The 16402-nt window shown below is 44.2% G+C and overlaps 1 pseudogene; it reads right to left on the reverse strand.

Moving 5' to 3' along the window:
• Positions 1-2391: 2391 nt before the first annotated feature.
• LOC146355234 (olfactory receptor 2B8-like) lies at positions 2392-3187 on the reverse strand (annotated as a pseudogene).
• Between the last annotated feature and the right edge of the window lie 13215 nt (positions 3188-16402).

The following is a 16402-nucleotide window of genomic DNA, read 5'->3' on the forward strand; positions in this document are numbered from 1 at the left end:
TGTGCAGAAGAGCCTATGGATTCATGAAGGCTGCAGGCGGGGCTGCTACAGCCATTCTGTTGCCCTGCCTTCCAGGCATTCAGGGTGTCTGTCATGCCCCTCTGGAGGCCTCCTCTTCGGAGTATGAGCTGAAGACCACCAAGCCAAACATCATGGAGGCACTCGTGTCAAGGCAGATCAGGTAGGGTCCTGAGCCTTGAGGCAGATCAGGGGATTCTGGGCCCTCAGGAGAGACAGCCATCAGCCCTTCACCTCATGATGTAGTTAGTCCCCTCTTGGACTCAAGAGGCAGACGCCGAGTGGTTACCTTGCCCCAGGGAGCGCAGGCCTGAAGGTTTAGGCTCAGCCAACTGCCAGACGCAGAAATGCCTGAGGAACAAGGGTTCCTCATGTGTAAAGGTACACTCGTGAGCAAGGCTGTGTTCACAAGTCGACCTTTCTTCAGCTGTCCGGCAAGCTGTGCTCTGGGTCAGGCCTTGAAGGCCCAGGCTTAAAAGCCTTCAGTTCTAGGCCCAGCACGCTGGAGCAATGTTTGCGTACCAGCTCCCAGATGCCTGCCTTGTATTTCCCCAGTAACCCAGCTCTTCTCTGGAGCTCCCTGTGTATGGGCTGTTTACTGGCCTTGCCTTTGACCCTGACTAATTCCATGGAGCTCTGTCCCTGCACCACCACAACCAGGACAGTATCCAGTTGGCAACATGAGTATCTCTCAGCCTAAACTACCTTGGGAGGTTGTTGTGAGGCTTTGTAGACTTTACAATGGAAAAGCTGCATAGAGATCTATAAAATCCATAAAATAACAAAAGGGAGGGACTCTCATGAAAGACTTACAGAACACACCAGTAAGAAAGCTGGACAAGAACTTTATTATTTCTCTCAAACATGGAGATAACAGCAACAGGAAATTCCTGACTCTACCCAGATAAAATTTAGCCCATTGCCATCTAGTGATTAAACCATTTAATGATGCTATTCACACATTTACCCATGTTCTGATATCGTCAGGTTTTACGTTTCCTGACCTGGCACCACATCATTGGCTGCCACTGGTTGCAGCAAGGGATATGCACATCCCCATGACTTCAGGACACTGTAACCTTTATTTCACATTATGGAGGAGAAGGAGGAGGAGGAGGAAGAGGAAGGTGAGAACTCAGTACAGGGTTGTCATTTTCAGCTGCAGCAACCTTGATATATAACATGTATCTCTGCTTATCTTTTTCCATCCACCCATCGAGTTTTTTGCATTATGTCGATGAGACTGGATTCCATTCTGGTATGGATGGCCTGTCAATTCAACTGAACCTAGGAGCATTTGAAAAGCAGCACCTATCACAGCAGAATCATCAGCTGTTTTTAACACACACACCCCGAATAAAACCATCTTTACTGCTTGTCTAAAACCAAGCAGTGATAGAGTCTGGCTCACTATTCTTGGGAGGCTGTTCCAGATTTGGAGTGCCACGATCAAAAAGGCCCTGTCCCCAGTCCCTACCACCCATATCTCTGATGGTGGGTGAGGGGATGAGAAATACTTCAGAGGTGGGGCGAAGTGCTTGGGCAAGCTCATGGACATGGGGGGAAGAGATTCTTGATATGTTCTGGTCTGACTCCCAGGCTGTTTAGGGCTTTAAAGGTTTAAAATAAAGCACCTTCACTGAGATGGGAAGCAAATGGATGGTTATTTATATATGTAGTGGTGATGGTTGGAGCATTGGGACTGGAGAGCAGAAGGGAAGCTCATTCTGGAGCACTGGGAATTGAGTGCTGAAGGGTAGCTCACTTTGGTCAGGGTACCAGTAGCCACTGGGAGGCTGCAACCCCTGCAGAACAACATGGCAAGGTGGAGACCAGTCTGTCCCCATGCACCCACCAGAGAAAGAGCAGCTGCAGGGAGCTTCCTTTGTCCTTTCTTTCCAGAAAGAACACCTATTAGAGCTGAGACCAACCAACCTGGCCCCATCCATTGGCCAGAGGAGCTGCTGCTCCAATGCTTGCTTTCTTCTTCCCTCCCCATTCCTTTTTCCTTTTATATTATTGTGTCTATTAGATTGTGACCCGCAGGCAGGGACTGTCTTATCTTTCAATAACTGTACAATGCTTAGAAAATTGTAAGGGTGAAATAAACAAAGAAACAACAACAACAACAGATTGTATAACTGAGATTATTGTGTTTGCTTGTAGAAGACCCAAGTCCAATTCCTGCTCTGCCAATAAACCCCCTGGAAGGCCTTGGTTAAATAACTCCATTTCAACCCCAGCTAACCTATTCGATTATTGTGAGATGATATAAAAGAGAAAGGGGTGAAAATATTTTGTACACCGAAAAGTGCCACAAAGATGATTAATAAAGAGTTTCGTTCTGCCAAGAGAAGATGGGAGCCATGGGGTTCATTTCCTCTTCATTGCTCGTCTTAGAGCTTTGTGTACCTCTTTGTTCCTCAGAGTATAGATCAGTGGATTAAGCATGGTGGTAACAAAGGTATAGAAAAGGGAAATCATCTTGCCTTGGTCACGGGAGTAGTTGGACGGGGGCTGGAGGTAACTGAAAATGGCTGTGCCATAGAAGAGCGACACCACAGTCAAGTGTGAGGCACAGGTGTTGAAGGCCTTCCGCCAAGGCTGGCACCTCACAGAAAAAATGGTCTATCTGGTTCTGTCCACAGCGTGGGAGTCTAAGAGTCATCACTGTCTGCACAAGTGAGTTGCTGAAGCCACTGACCCAGGAGATGGCAGCCATTTTGAAGCATATGGAATGGCTCATAATGGCAGTGTAGTGCAGTGGTTGGCAGACTGCAGCATAGCGGTCGTAGGCCATGACAGCCAATAGGATGCACTCTGTTGAACCCAGGGCAAGAGAGATATACAGTTCAGTCACACAGCCACCGTAGGTGATGGTCTTGCTTTTTCTCCAGAAATTCGCCAGCATATGTGGGCCAAGGCTGATGGTGTAACAAAGGTCAAGGAAGGAGAGGTTGCTGAGGAAGAAATACATGGGGGTGTGGAGATTTGGGTCCAACCGTGACACCACAATGATGGTTGTGTTGCCCAACAGGGTCATCATGTAGCAGATCAGGATAACTGCAAAGAGCACCATCTCCAAGTGTGGGCGGTCTGGCATTCCCAGTAAGATGAATTCTCCGTGGTGGCTTTGGTTACCTTCTTCCCATGATTTTTCCCTGTGCATTGTCTATAAAAGCCAAGAAAAATAATGGATAATAGATGACCAACAGGAAATAGAAGCTGCAAAAATCTGACATGGATGCGAAAGTGTCAGTCAATCAAACATGTTATAGTACATGACCAGTGTTTACAAATAACATAACTAAAAACATCACATAATAACAGAAGACGTCAAGATAATGTGAGGAGATAACATCCACAGTCGACTGTGATAGCGTTCAGTGTGACTGCATGGATATGTTTCACCGCCTTTGCAAAGTTGTTTTATATGTAACATAAGGATCACAATCTGGCAGTAACCAATACATTTTTGCAATTACATTTAGTCCGCAAAGATGCCAAAACCTGCTCCAAGAACTTCTCTCTAGGGTTTTGATATAAAGGGCAGAACAATAAATAGTGTGAGATATCCTCTAGCTGTCCCAGACTGCAGATACAGAGTTGTAGGTTTCTTAAAACCTGCCTATATCTTTTGTTCAAGAATGCTGTAGGCATGGTTGGAACACGTAGATACTGGGCTCTTTCATGATTCATTTATCAAACAGTACCATTGAGAAAACCTGGAGAATTTGATACGCTCTAAGTCCTGATTATTATCCAGCCCGTATATCCAATCTTTCAACTTATTTTTGCCTCCAGGAACAGCGGTATCATGTGGTCAAATTTTAGAAACTAACAGCTCTTCAGCATTACTTGGCTCAGCTTCCTTTCTTCATTTGTTCTCTCAAGCAAAGTTTGGGAAGGCAGTCCTCAGGCATATCCAAGACGCTCTTATCATACAAGAGGGCTGCTGCCTTCTGAGATCTAGCTTCTGCTGACAACAAACTTGTCACTGCCGATATATATGTCAGGAACACGTTTTGACAAACCTCCAGCTGTTCCAAATTGTTATTCTTTAACCCCACATCTCAATACCATATTGGATTTGAGCAAAAGCTTTCCGAAGAAACACTTTCAGTGCTGGGACCGACAACCCCCTTTCCCTACAGTAAAAACAACACAGAATAGCCCTAGTTGTCTTCTGTACTGTTGTTTTGATGTTCTAGAGTTGAGTCGTCCAAGAACCCATCTCATCTAGGTATATACTCCAATGTTTGAAGGAGTAAACCTGCTCTATCTTATTCCTGTAGCCTCCAGTTATATCTTGGGGATCAGGGTGAGGATCTGCCAAAAACGTTGTCTGAGACTGATGATAAGCTGTTCCACTTGGCAAAAATCATAAAGCTTGCATCTCCTCAATCCAATCGTATTCATAGAGAGCAATACCAGGTCATCTGCATCCATTAATATTGCAGTTTTACAGTTGCTTGTTGCAGGGGGAAATATTCTGGGCAGAACAATATTATTAATGTAGAGGGTGAACAGCAGGGGCACTAACAAACATTCTTGTTTAATTCCTTTGGTCATACAAATTTCCTCCGACCATCTCCCATCAGCAATATCTTATGGAGTGACTCACAATGGCTGTGTAATACAATGGCAGGCAGACTGCAGCATAGCAGCCATAGGCTATGACAGCCAACAGAATACGCTCTGTGAGCCCAGAGCAAGGGAGATGTACAGCTGGACCAAGCAGGCGCCATGGGTGATGGTCTTGCTTTTTCTCCAGAAATTGACGAGCATCTGGGGGCCAAGGCTGGTAGCGAAACAAAGGTCGAGGAAGGAGAGGTTGCTGAGGAAGAAATATATGGGGGTGCGGAGGTGTGCAAATAGCCATGACAGTGGTGCTCGTATCGCCCAGCAGGGTCATTCTGTAACGGGTCAGGATAATTGCAAAGAGCACCATCTCCAAGCGTGGGTGGTCAGCCACTCCCAATAAGATGAATTCTCCTTGTAACTTTGGTAACCTTCTTTCCATGATGCTTCCCTGTACATCATCTATAAACACATAAAACAAAAATAATGAATAGCAAAATACCAACACAGAATGGAAGCTGGTGTAAACAGTTGACATGGAAGAAAGATTGATGTGGTTGTGATTTGTCCAAGACCACCCAGTGACTTCCATACCAGGGCTGGGACTTGAGCCTAAGCCCCTGAAGTCTTGATCCAGGCAGAGGATAGGAAACAAAAGGACACTTCTCACAACAGAGGGGAGAAAGCAGGGGGTCTCCTGAGGATCTGGACTGGGGCTAGGGCTACTTAACAACTGCAACACTCAGCAGTGAACAGTGAACAATGAGACTGTCCGGTTTGTTCTTGATAACTGAATTATTCAGAACAGTATAATTACAGGCAGACTCTAAAGACCTCCAAAGGGACTTCTCCACACCATCTAAACAGGCAGATGAGATTCGGCATAGGAGCAAAGTGATACACATTGGGGCAAAACCTCTGTTCGTATATAGGAGGACTTTAGCAGTTTCAGCTGGGATCCCAACTGAGGCCTTGCCTGGTGAAATATATCTTGCCACACATACCTTGGTGGCTACTGCTGGTTAGACTACTGTAAAGTGCCCCACATGGGTTTGAAAAGGATTTGGAAATGTCTGTTGGTACAGAATGCAGCAAAAGCTGAGGGGAACTGAAATTGAATTCCCAGTCCAATCGGAAGTGCCAGCCTTGGCCTATAAAGCCCTAAATGGTCTGCGGCCAGATACCGGAAAGATCACCTCTAGCCATGTGATCTTGCTCTTCATGTTGTTCTTCAGGGAAGGCCTAGTTGTACATTCTACCTCCATTTGAGGTAAGATTAATCAGACTGAGACTTCTCTGTAGATGCATATTCAGGCTATGGAACATTTTGTCCTGAAAAATTTGCCTAGCTCTCTTTCTATATGTCTTCAGTCCCCAATTAATAATGTTCTGGTTTACATGCACCTTCTAATGATGACAGCAGAATTTATATCTGTGGCAATGATGCTTATTGTTGTTAGTTTTTAATATGTGTTATATCAGTGCTCTTTCTGCTTTTGTGTATTGTATATTGTTATATAAATGCATTATGTAAATGTTTATTTTATTGAAATTGTTAGGTTACTAGAAGTGATAAAAAGGCAAATTCACTGTTAACAAAAATATTAGGAGAAAGGAATAAAGCACAGCAACTATCATATTGTCCGAGAATAAAGGGACTAAAATAAAGACGGATGCATGTCCTAAGATCCAGCTATATGAAGAGTGCTAGTATTCAGATGATCCAGAAACCAGATTTACAGAACTCTGTGAGGCCCGGATCCAGACAGAGTCTCAGGTTGAAAATAAATTAAAAACTAAAGAAAAATAAATTATTTTATGAAAACCTAAAGAGACATCTAGTGGAACATCAGCTCAATGACAGTTACATGCTACTTTTTATCTTAACAACTCTGAGTATGCAGCTAAAACACTTTCTTGAAGAGAGAGGGTGAAACGTGGTGCAGGGTGATGGGCGAAGGGTCATTTTAAAATGAAGTTTGTAAAAGGGGTATTTACAAAGAATAATAAAAACAAGTTAAGAATAAAATGTTGTTTAATATAGGTAAACAATAAGTGCTTTTCTTAAATACTTTCCCCCAACGTAAACTAAGAAACATTATGAACAATATGTTGACTCCAGCTCTCCAGCTCACCCCTGCTCTCAGTCCAAATCTGGCCTTGTATGTAAAAAAAAATGGCTACTGGAACACTCCCAGGACAGTTAAACACAGTACTGGAACAGCCTTATAATTTTTTATCAATTCCTGGAACAACAAATTTTGTACCCTAAAGTTTCTGGAAGATTATTAGATTCAGAAAGCTTTATAAGCAGTTTAGAGAGTAGGCAAAGTACCTTCCACACATCTCTGCTGTGCTCAGCTTCCAGATTGTGTGTAAGATGTTTATTGTATGGTGTAATCTAACTAATGGATTTTCTATGATAATTTTTGGTGTGTCCTGAAAGATTGTATATTCTCTATATTTTGTATCTGTTCTATTTTTTTTTAACAAGGAATAGTTGGTTATAACTATAACTGCAGATGTTGAACCATCTTCTATTTATTGTGTATTCAATATTTCATTAGTGGAAAAATGAAATTAACACCTCCTGACTAGTGAGATATCACCACACCTGCATAGCTAAGGTGAAGTACAGGTGGCTGAGGCCCTAGTACAGCCATGGGGAAGAAGGAAATAGTAAGATTATCATAATATGGCACATATTTTGAAAACTGTTGTGGTTGTCAAATCTCAGAGGGAATGTAGGTACAAAAAGAGAGAACTAAAACAAATGATCAAGGGGATCAAAGATCTTCCCTACAAGCAAAGTCTAGCGAGTTTGGGTTTTATTTTCTTTTAGTTTAGAAAAATAAGAAGATAACTAATTACCTAACTACATGTTGCCTGCAAACTGGTGTAACAGAACCACAACAGCTGCCTTAAAAGAAAAGGAACTTCACAGGAGGGGGGGATTTGGAGTGGTAATACTTCAACTCTTCCCCGGCTGCTCTTGCCTTGTACATTCCAAAGACATGTCCCAAAACTGTAATGGTGAGAAACTATGGTGGGCAGGCGGGCGGGCGGGAGGATAACAAGAGTAACAAATTACTCACCTGTGTATCAAGAAAAATGCTTGTTCCAGTGGATTGAAACATGTCTATTAAAGATTTGATCTCTTTTCTGCTCTTCACTTATGTTAGTTCTATCATGTACCCTTCCCTTCCCTTCTCAAGACCCTCCGTTCTCAGCCTCACTTCTGTCTTGTGAGCAGCAGCTTCGCTTTGTCCAGGTCAGTTTTGCACACTGTCTAAGAGAGTCTTTGATGCACCTGCCCCAGGGAGTGGTCCGTAGCTGTGCCTCTCGGGGTGCTTCCAGACAGGGCGCTCCTATCGCTAACACTCAAAAGGCATTGAGCAGCTATCCCGTCTTTTCCTCCTTAAGGGTTTTTTCTGGTAAGACAAAGGGTGGAAGCAGCTGTAGGAAAAACTGGGAGAGCTACAAATTGAGGACATTGTTGTCTGGGACACCCCACCCCCCACCCCCGTTAACATCAGTCAATGTGGCAGGCCAACTGCAGCATAAAGGCCTGGTTGGAAAGCACCCTTGTTCTGCTGACTGCAGAAGATCAGAGTCTTTGTTCCAGGAGCAGGTGCCTTATCTCGGAGTGTATCTCTCATTGGCCCAACTTTGTAGTCGAGGCTAAAGTGAGGGACATACCGGGAGCATCTTGAGGTGGATGTGTGACTGGAGGAAGAGAGGCTGGGGGGGGGGGGGAGAGTCCCTAGAAAGAAGAGGGAGACCCATGCGAGAGCAACAGCCAAGCAAACAGAAGCAGAAAGACATAGAAAGATACAGATGAAAAGAGATGGAGGGAGGGAGGCAGAGCAAGACAGAGGAGTGGAATGGTGGGAAAGGGAAGGCTAGTGAAGGACGCAGTGGGAGAGAAAATGATTGATCCATATGATGCCCTTATTAACAACCTGCTTTTGCTGCCCCTTAACATAAAATTCTCTGGATAGCTTAATAACAAATTATCATAATGACGGTAGAGAAGAAGGAGAGGCATGAAGGGATGCAGTTTAGTTTCACAAAGAATATGAATTACACACCTGGGTGTTACACATGCCTATTATATATAGAAAGTTAAAGGCAGATTTATGTTGTGTGAGAGCGAGAGCACATTCAGATTGTTGCAAGGGAAGAGGATAATGGGGGGAAAGGAAACAAACAAATGGGGACAGGAGTATAGAGTGCCAGAAAGATGGGAGACAGACAGCAACATAGTGGTCAGCATGAAAGATGAAGGAAAAGGGAGAAAGTGAATGTCTCCGCACCCCAACACCTACCCTGGTTGGCCTGTCTAATTCAGCCAAGGTTCTCAGGTATTCCGGCTCAGCACTGTGGCATCTGCCTCCATGCACACGCTAGTTAAGCTTTCTCTAACCCCAAAAGCACCGTGGGGGGAGGGCAGGAGAGCAGTTTTTATGAGTGCCGTTCTGGACACGGAGGAGGCTGCCCCTCCAGCAGGCCATCGTGTGACAGAGGTACAGGGAATCACAGGCCAGACTGAATAATTAGGGGCAAACTACACCTTACCCTGCTTACTGCAGCCATGTGTAACGAAGCCCCAAAGGCCCCTTCTCCCCTGTAAGGTATCCCCGGGAGAAGGTGACTTGCATCTCAGAAGAGAAAGAAGGAAGGGAATACTTAACTCTTGAAGAAGAAAGAAAGAAAGAGAGGAGGAGGGCAGCTCCAAACCAGGAAACAATTCAAAAGTTGCTAGAAAAAGTTACTGTTTTATTGGTTATTATCTGAGTACTCCCAATGGCTCGGTGGAGAGGTAGTGTGGTGTAGTGGTTAGAGCAGTGATAGGCAATGTAGTGCCCACAGGCACCAGTGTGCTCCTGGACACCTTTATTGTCACCCACTAAACCTCTACCCAGGAGTGAGCAGAAAGCAGACCTGCAGATGTTTGGGACTTCAACTTCCAGCATTCATAGAATCATAGAATAGTAGGGTTGGAAGGGGCCTATAAGACCATCGAGTCCAACCCTCTGCTCAATGCAGGAATCTAAGTTAAAGCATCCCTGACAGATGGCTGTCGATCTTGAATGCCTCAAGTGTGGGAGAACCCACTACCTCCCTAGGGAATTGGTTCCATTGTCGTATTGCTCTAACAGGACATTTTTCCTGATGTTCAGCCGGAATCTGGCTTCCTGTAACTTGAGCCTGTTAGATAAAAAGTTCTTGCTTCTGGTTGAAAGAAAGGATGCCAGGCAGGCAGCAGTGGATCCAACACTATTTTATTAGTCGTTTTGCAAAACGGGTGCAGAGCAGTCTGGACCCCGAGATACATGTGCAAAAGCCTTTTATACTTTATCACTTCTATTGTTCTTGCCAGTAACCAATAAACAGTCAACACATCAGCTTACCAAGCCAGTAACCAATAAACAGTCAGCACAACGGCTTACCAAGCCGTTAGTCATAATGCGGTTCTTTTCTGCTCCGCCTATATTTTTCCCGCCACTTGGGCTCTACGTGAATGAGGTGCCAACTGGTTATGGAGTCTCTTTTTCTAACAAGCCCATTATTCCGTGTCCTGCACTCTGGGATGATCGAGAAGAGATCCCGGCCTTCCTCTCTGTGACAACCTTTCAAGTACCTGAAAAATGTATCATATCTCCCCTCAGTCTTCTCTTCTCAAGGCTAAACATGCCCAGTTCTTTCAGTCTCTCCTCATAGGGCCTTATTTCCAGTCCTCTGATCATCTTTGTTGCCCTCCTCTGAACTCTCTCCAGTTTGTCTGCATCCTTCTTAAAGCGTGGCGCCCAGAACTGGACACAGTACTCCAGATGAGGCCTAACCAGTACTGAGTAGAGGGGAACTAGGACTTCACATGATTGTAAGCTATAGTTCTATTAATGCAACCCAAAATAGCATTTGCCTTTTTTGCAAGCACATCACATTGCTGGCTCATGTTCGGCTTGTGATCTATAACAATTCCAAGATCCGTCTCTCTTGTACCTCTTGTTGAGCTAAGTATTGCCCATCTTGTAACTGTGCATTTGGTTTCTTTTTCCTAGGTGAAGAACTTGGCATTTATCCCTATTAAATGTCATTCTGTTGTTTTCTGCCCAGCGCTCCAGCCTATCCAGATCACTTTGAATTCTGTTTCTGTCTTCCAGGTTATTAGCTATCCCACCCAATTTTGTGTCATCTGCAAATGTGATCAGCATTCCCTGCACCTCCTCCTCCAAGTCATTAATAAAAATGTTGAAGAGTACTGGGCCCAGGACTGAGCCCTGCGGTACCCCACTCGTTACTTCTCCCCAGCTTGAGAAGGTCCCATTGATAAGCACTCTTTGAGTCTGATTCCGTAGCCAACTGTGGATCCACCTGAGAGTTGTTTCATCTAGCCCACTTTGAGCTAGTTTGCTAATCAGGATATCATGGGGCACTTTGTCAAAGGGGGCATCTGGGTGTTGAAGTCCAAAACATCTGGAAATCTACCTTCGGCCCATTCCTGCCCTATCCCTCTCAAAAAACACACTTGATATTGGCAGCCTGGTTCACTTCTAAGCAAAGTGAGGACCTGCAACTGCTCTCATCTCCCTTTCCCAATAATGCCTCTGGGCTACATAATGGGGCTGCAGACTGAGGGTGCCATCACATGAGGCTTTTATTGTGCACTCGTGGTGGGTCACTCACGGAAGTTTGTGGATCCTTTTCATGATGTTGTCAACTTCCAGGGCACATCCAGTGGTATTTCCTGGCTATTCCGTGTTAAAAAGATCTGGAAAGAATGAAGTATTTAAATATATCCTGAACTTTACCCACTATGTCAATTCATTGTAGTACTATTAAACAGCCACTAGATAGCACTGTTTCAATGAGAACTTTTGGAGCCCTGAAAATTGAAAATTTCCGCTCTTGGCAATCACGTGGTCACCATCTGGGAGCCTGCAGTAAACTCAGAAAGGCTCCACAACGAAGAAAGCCTGGTAGGGCTGTGGGGTTTTTCTTTAAGGTAGAGACACCCCGATGCTTTCCTCTGTAGCACACCTAGACACCAAGAAAAAGAAGTCGAAAAAGGAAAAGGTACTAAAAACTGGGTTCAAAGGAGCTGTTTAGTGTGCTGCAGCTTAGACCCCACCTCTGCTATTGAAGAAGATGGGAGTGCCTAAAAAAAGAAGACACTGAAGGGGCAATCGGAAACAATCCCAATGAGGAAAAAAATGAAAGTCTACAGAGGAAGCCAGCGTGGCTACACAAAAAGCTTAGCGACGGTCTGAAAATCAAAAAGGACAAGTACAGGAGGTGGTGGTCACTAAGGAAGCGTACAGGCAGACAGTCCACAGTTACAGAGATGGTGTCAGGAAGGCGAAGTTCAGAATAAGCTGAGGCTGGCAAGGGGTACAAAGATTAACAAAATGGGCATCTTCAGATATGTTCAAAGTAAACGGATTAAAGTGACAGTAGACATGGAGCCCAATGTACATGGAGCCCAATGTACATGGAGGCGCCTTCCAACACCGATGCAGTTTAAAAAGTCATTGTCTTGAATTCGCATCTGCTCCTCCCATGGCAGTTTTAGCCAATTAATGCAGTGTAGACTTGCTATAAACCTCACTTTTGTGAGGCAATGTGTAATCTTAAACAGCATTAATTTGGCTATGGAGGTGGAGTCTTGGGACGTCAGCAAGCTTCCTTCCTTCCTTTTTTTAAAAAAACATCCATTAAGCTTATGTGCAGGTGTGATCCAGTGTGGTGTAGTGGCAAGAGTGTTGGACTGGGAGCTGGGAGATCCGGGTTCTAGTCCCCACTCGGCCATGGAAGCTCACTGGGTGACTTTGGGCCAGTCACACACTCTCAGCCCAACCTACCTCACAGGGTTGTTGTTGTGAGGATAAAATGGAGAGGAGGAGGAGAATGTAAGCCGCCTTGGGTTCCTTGCAAGAGGAAAAAAGGCAGGATATAAATGCAATAAATAAATAAATAAATAAAGATGGGGGGGAGTCATCCCCAAAGCAACATGCTGACTTTCTCAGGAGTAAGCCTCATTGAAGAGAATGTGATTTACTTCTGAGCAGACATGTCTGTCAGCACGTTTTCAGCTAGTTGTTCCTTGAGGCAAAGAAATAACAGGGACAAAGGAGAGAATTGGGAAGGCTTGAAAAAATGCTCCAAACTTGATTTTTCTTTCGAAGGCAAGAGGAGGGGGGAGAGGAAGCAGCATTGCATTCACTCTTTAGTTCACTGGGCAGGGCAGAGAGAGAGAGCGGGGGAAAGAAGCCAGCAGAAATGTGTGTGTGTGTGTGTGATTCACAGATTCACACCTCTGCAGGTATGCATTAGTAAACAGTGTTTTAAAAAGCAAAACCCAGTCTTGGTCAGTGGAGGGTGAAGCTGAAAGGAATGGGATGTTCCTGTCGTGGTCGTCGTTGTCCTCCTGCCTTTTCCCCCAATACTGGGACTCTATGCAGCTTTACAACATTAAAAATTTGTACAGTTAAAACATACACATAGAAATATACAAAAGTTAAAAATATAATTAAATCATCAATAAATAAAAATTGTATAAAATATCAAAATGTTAAGAGACAACAATAGTATAAACCATAGCATCAATCCATCGTATTCTCACAGGTCCAGACTATCTATCCCCAAAGGCCTGCCGGAACAAAAAAGTTTTTGCCTGCCTAGTCTCCCAAGTCTGTTCCCTCTACCCTGCCTCCCTGCCTGCCTCCCTGCCAGTGTCTGCTGTGCCCTGTCTACCCTGCTGACAAACACCCCTTCCTCCCAGGAAAAAAATAAGAAGCTGATGTCAGGCCTACGTGTTTCCCATTGAACAATGATCTTTCCGTGTAGTGAATGAATCCAACCATTTTTCATTCTGTAAGCCGCCATTAGCATGATGAGTCGTGACCCACTGGTTCAGTCTGCCAGACTGCTCACTGATTCTGCCTGCTGCACCTCTCCTCTCCTTTGTTTTGATAATGGGTTGACATTTGACAAGGAGCCTCCGGGGCACTGGGGGCTTGAGTCTTTTGTTGACTGAGAATATACACAATTATATGCTGTTCACTCTTGCTGAGTGTCAATATCACTCATCTGGTCTGGGGAGAGCAGGGGTCAGGTCAGTTCAGTGCCATGCAGATTAGCAGAGATGGGAATTTTTGGAATAGGTTCTGTTGCTTTTGTTTTGTGACACATTAAGTTGTTTCTTCTCATCTATGGTTGAAAATACTCTTCCACCGTGACACACCACCGCACATCTTGACTAAAAAGATGAGTGTGGGCTTAACATGTGCAATTCTGCACCCTAACATGTCTCCTCTGTGCTGTGCTCTCAAATTCAAGGGAAAGAAATAATGGAGCTTGGAGCAGTAGTAAAAGAGTCACAGCAAGCGTTTTTTATGATTTCTTGAAAGCCAACCACACATCATTTCTAAGTGGGAGTTATGCTGTTGCTTCTCTCTGGTTTTCTTATCATTCTATCCCATTTCATTCCAAAGTTGTGGTCTGCCTGTGCTTGCTACTTATTTTATCTAAAGAATCTAGGACTGGCCAGTGGAGATGGGTAAGAATTTGGTAGGGGTTTTTTGGACAAGAAAAACAAAGTTTGGACCAAATTCAAAAATGGAAGGAAGTGAAATGGAGAACTGTGTCTCACACCACTATGCATGGTAAATACTTATGTTTAATTTGGTGTTTGGAATCCTACCTCTGAATGTTTGCTCCACTATGACCCTCATGTTACAGTATGTATGGGTTATTTCACTTAGTAGGTTGCTTATTCACACCTTGGGCAGGGCAGGCTGTGCCTGGGCCTTTTTGTTGTTGTCAGAAAATAGAATCCATGGACTGATATGATAGTGCTGAGAGATTGAGAAGCACCACAGAAAATTTTGGCCCTTTCCTAAGAAAACAGAATACTTCTGGTCCAGAAGATGTGTGGGTGGTTTGGTGGCTCCCAAGTCCCAACCAAACATGAAAAAATGGGGGGAAATGGTTGTGTATCAACCATGTGTGCAGACCTCTCTGCAGGGGTATATTTTCCCAGATGGGCTTGGGATTTGGGTGGGGTGAGTTGGGCTGGGGCCACTAATGATCTTCCTTGCCTGCTTGGAGGATTCCCTCTCCATTCCTTATCTAAAGAATCTTAGGGTGAAACGCATTAGGAAGATAACCAGTGTAGCTGTCTTCTTTTTTGATGTTGGTCTCCAGCATTATAACTATTGCTATTGATCCCTATTGATATTGAAGCAATAGTTCCACTTTACTCTGCACTGGTCAGAGCTCACCTGGAATGCTGTGTCTACTTCTAGACACCACACTTTAAGAAGGATTCAGATAAAATGGAGTGAATTCAGAGAAGGTGATCAAGGGACTAAGTCCTATGAGGAAAGATTGAAGGAAGTGATTATGTTTAACTTTGAGAAGAGCAGACTGTGTGGAGTGGATATGATAGCACTTTTCAAGTACCTAAAGGGTTGTCACCCAGAAGAGGGCCACAACCTGTTCTCTCTTATCCAAGACTGTAGGGCATGAAATAATGGGCTTCAGCTGCAGGAAGGCAGATTTTTGTTGAACATCAGGAAAAACGACCTAATGGTCAGAGCAGTCAGACAATGGAACTAACTGCCTAGGCAGGTGTTTGGCTATCCGTCACTGGAGGCATTCAGACAGAGACATCTGTCAGGGATGCTTTAAACAGGATTCCTGCACTGAGCAGGGGGTTGGACTCGATGGCCTAAATGGCCCCTTCCAACTCTATGATTCTGCCTTGTACATAGTATATATATATATACACAGACACATTTCATTTCACAATTATGGATACTGTCCAGCTTTTAGCCAACCAAGGTTTTGAGGTAGGAGGCTTTTGAGACTGCCATTGACTTATAGCTAACATTCTGCAGTCCCTTTCATGGTATCTTCTGAAGCAAGGAGTGCGGCTAAGAAGCTAGAACTTGGCCAGCCCATGATTGAGGCACATCTTCCCTTGCTGAGAGTTTGTGATGAAGTCATCTGAGGAAAATTTAGGCTGATATACAGTATATATGTCTTAACCCATCTTTCTATTTCTCATTGGCAACCTTAACATAGCAACACAAAAATCAGTGAGGTCTTTTACTGTAGTAGATCAGGTTACATAGAATGACTTCTTAGACCCCACTGTAAAAAATGAATAGTTACAACCCTCTGTAAATCACATAGCAAAGGTATTTTCTATCGGCTCGTTGCTTAGTTTAAGAAACAGTTCAAAGGCAAAGGATCCATGTAGTATCAAGTTAGAAGCTAAAGTTGCACGAGATAGTTTAAAACATGGATTTCACAATATAGAATTCTGGCAGGCAAGGGCCCAAGGTTCACAATAAGTCCAAACAAGGAAGCATTCTGGACAAAGGAAGGTGACATTTCCCATAAAGGGTCATAAGCCTTTGCACCTGCTCCGAGTTCGAGATTCAAAACAGATAAGCGTACAAAGTTCACAGTCATAGTCCAGCAAGATAGTACAGATCATGGAAGCTTCACAGCTAGAATTAACACACAGTCAGATCAAGTCCAACAATAGATTCTACACTGGGATCTCAACTTTACATGTTGCAAGGCAGACATGGATCCAAGAGTCCCATAGGCCCCCACAGTGGCACCAGGGCTAGTGTCTCTGGGGGTAGGACCACATATACATATATGGGGAGGGGGAACAGGGGAGAGAGAGAGAGATGGCAAAAAAGGCATTTTATAGAATAGTATGGATGGAAGGGGCCTATAAGACCATCGAGTCCAGCCCCTGTCTTTCAGAAGACAGGTTCTC

Source organism: Heloderma suspectum, chromosome 2 (genome assembly GCF_057233095.1).
Source record: "Heloderma suspectum isolate Gila_16-S chromosome 2, 16-S_ref, whole genome shotgun sequence".
Classification (NCBI taxonomy): Eukaryota; Metazoa; Chordata; class Lepidosauria; order Squamata; family Helodermatidae; genus Heloderma; species Heloderma suspectum.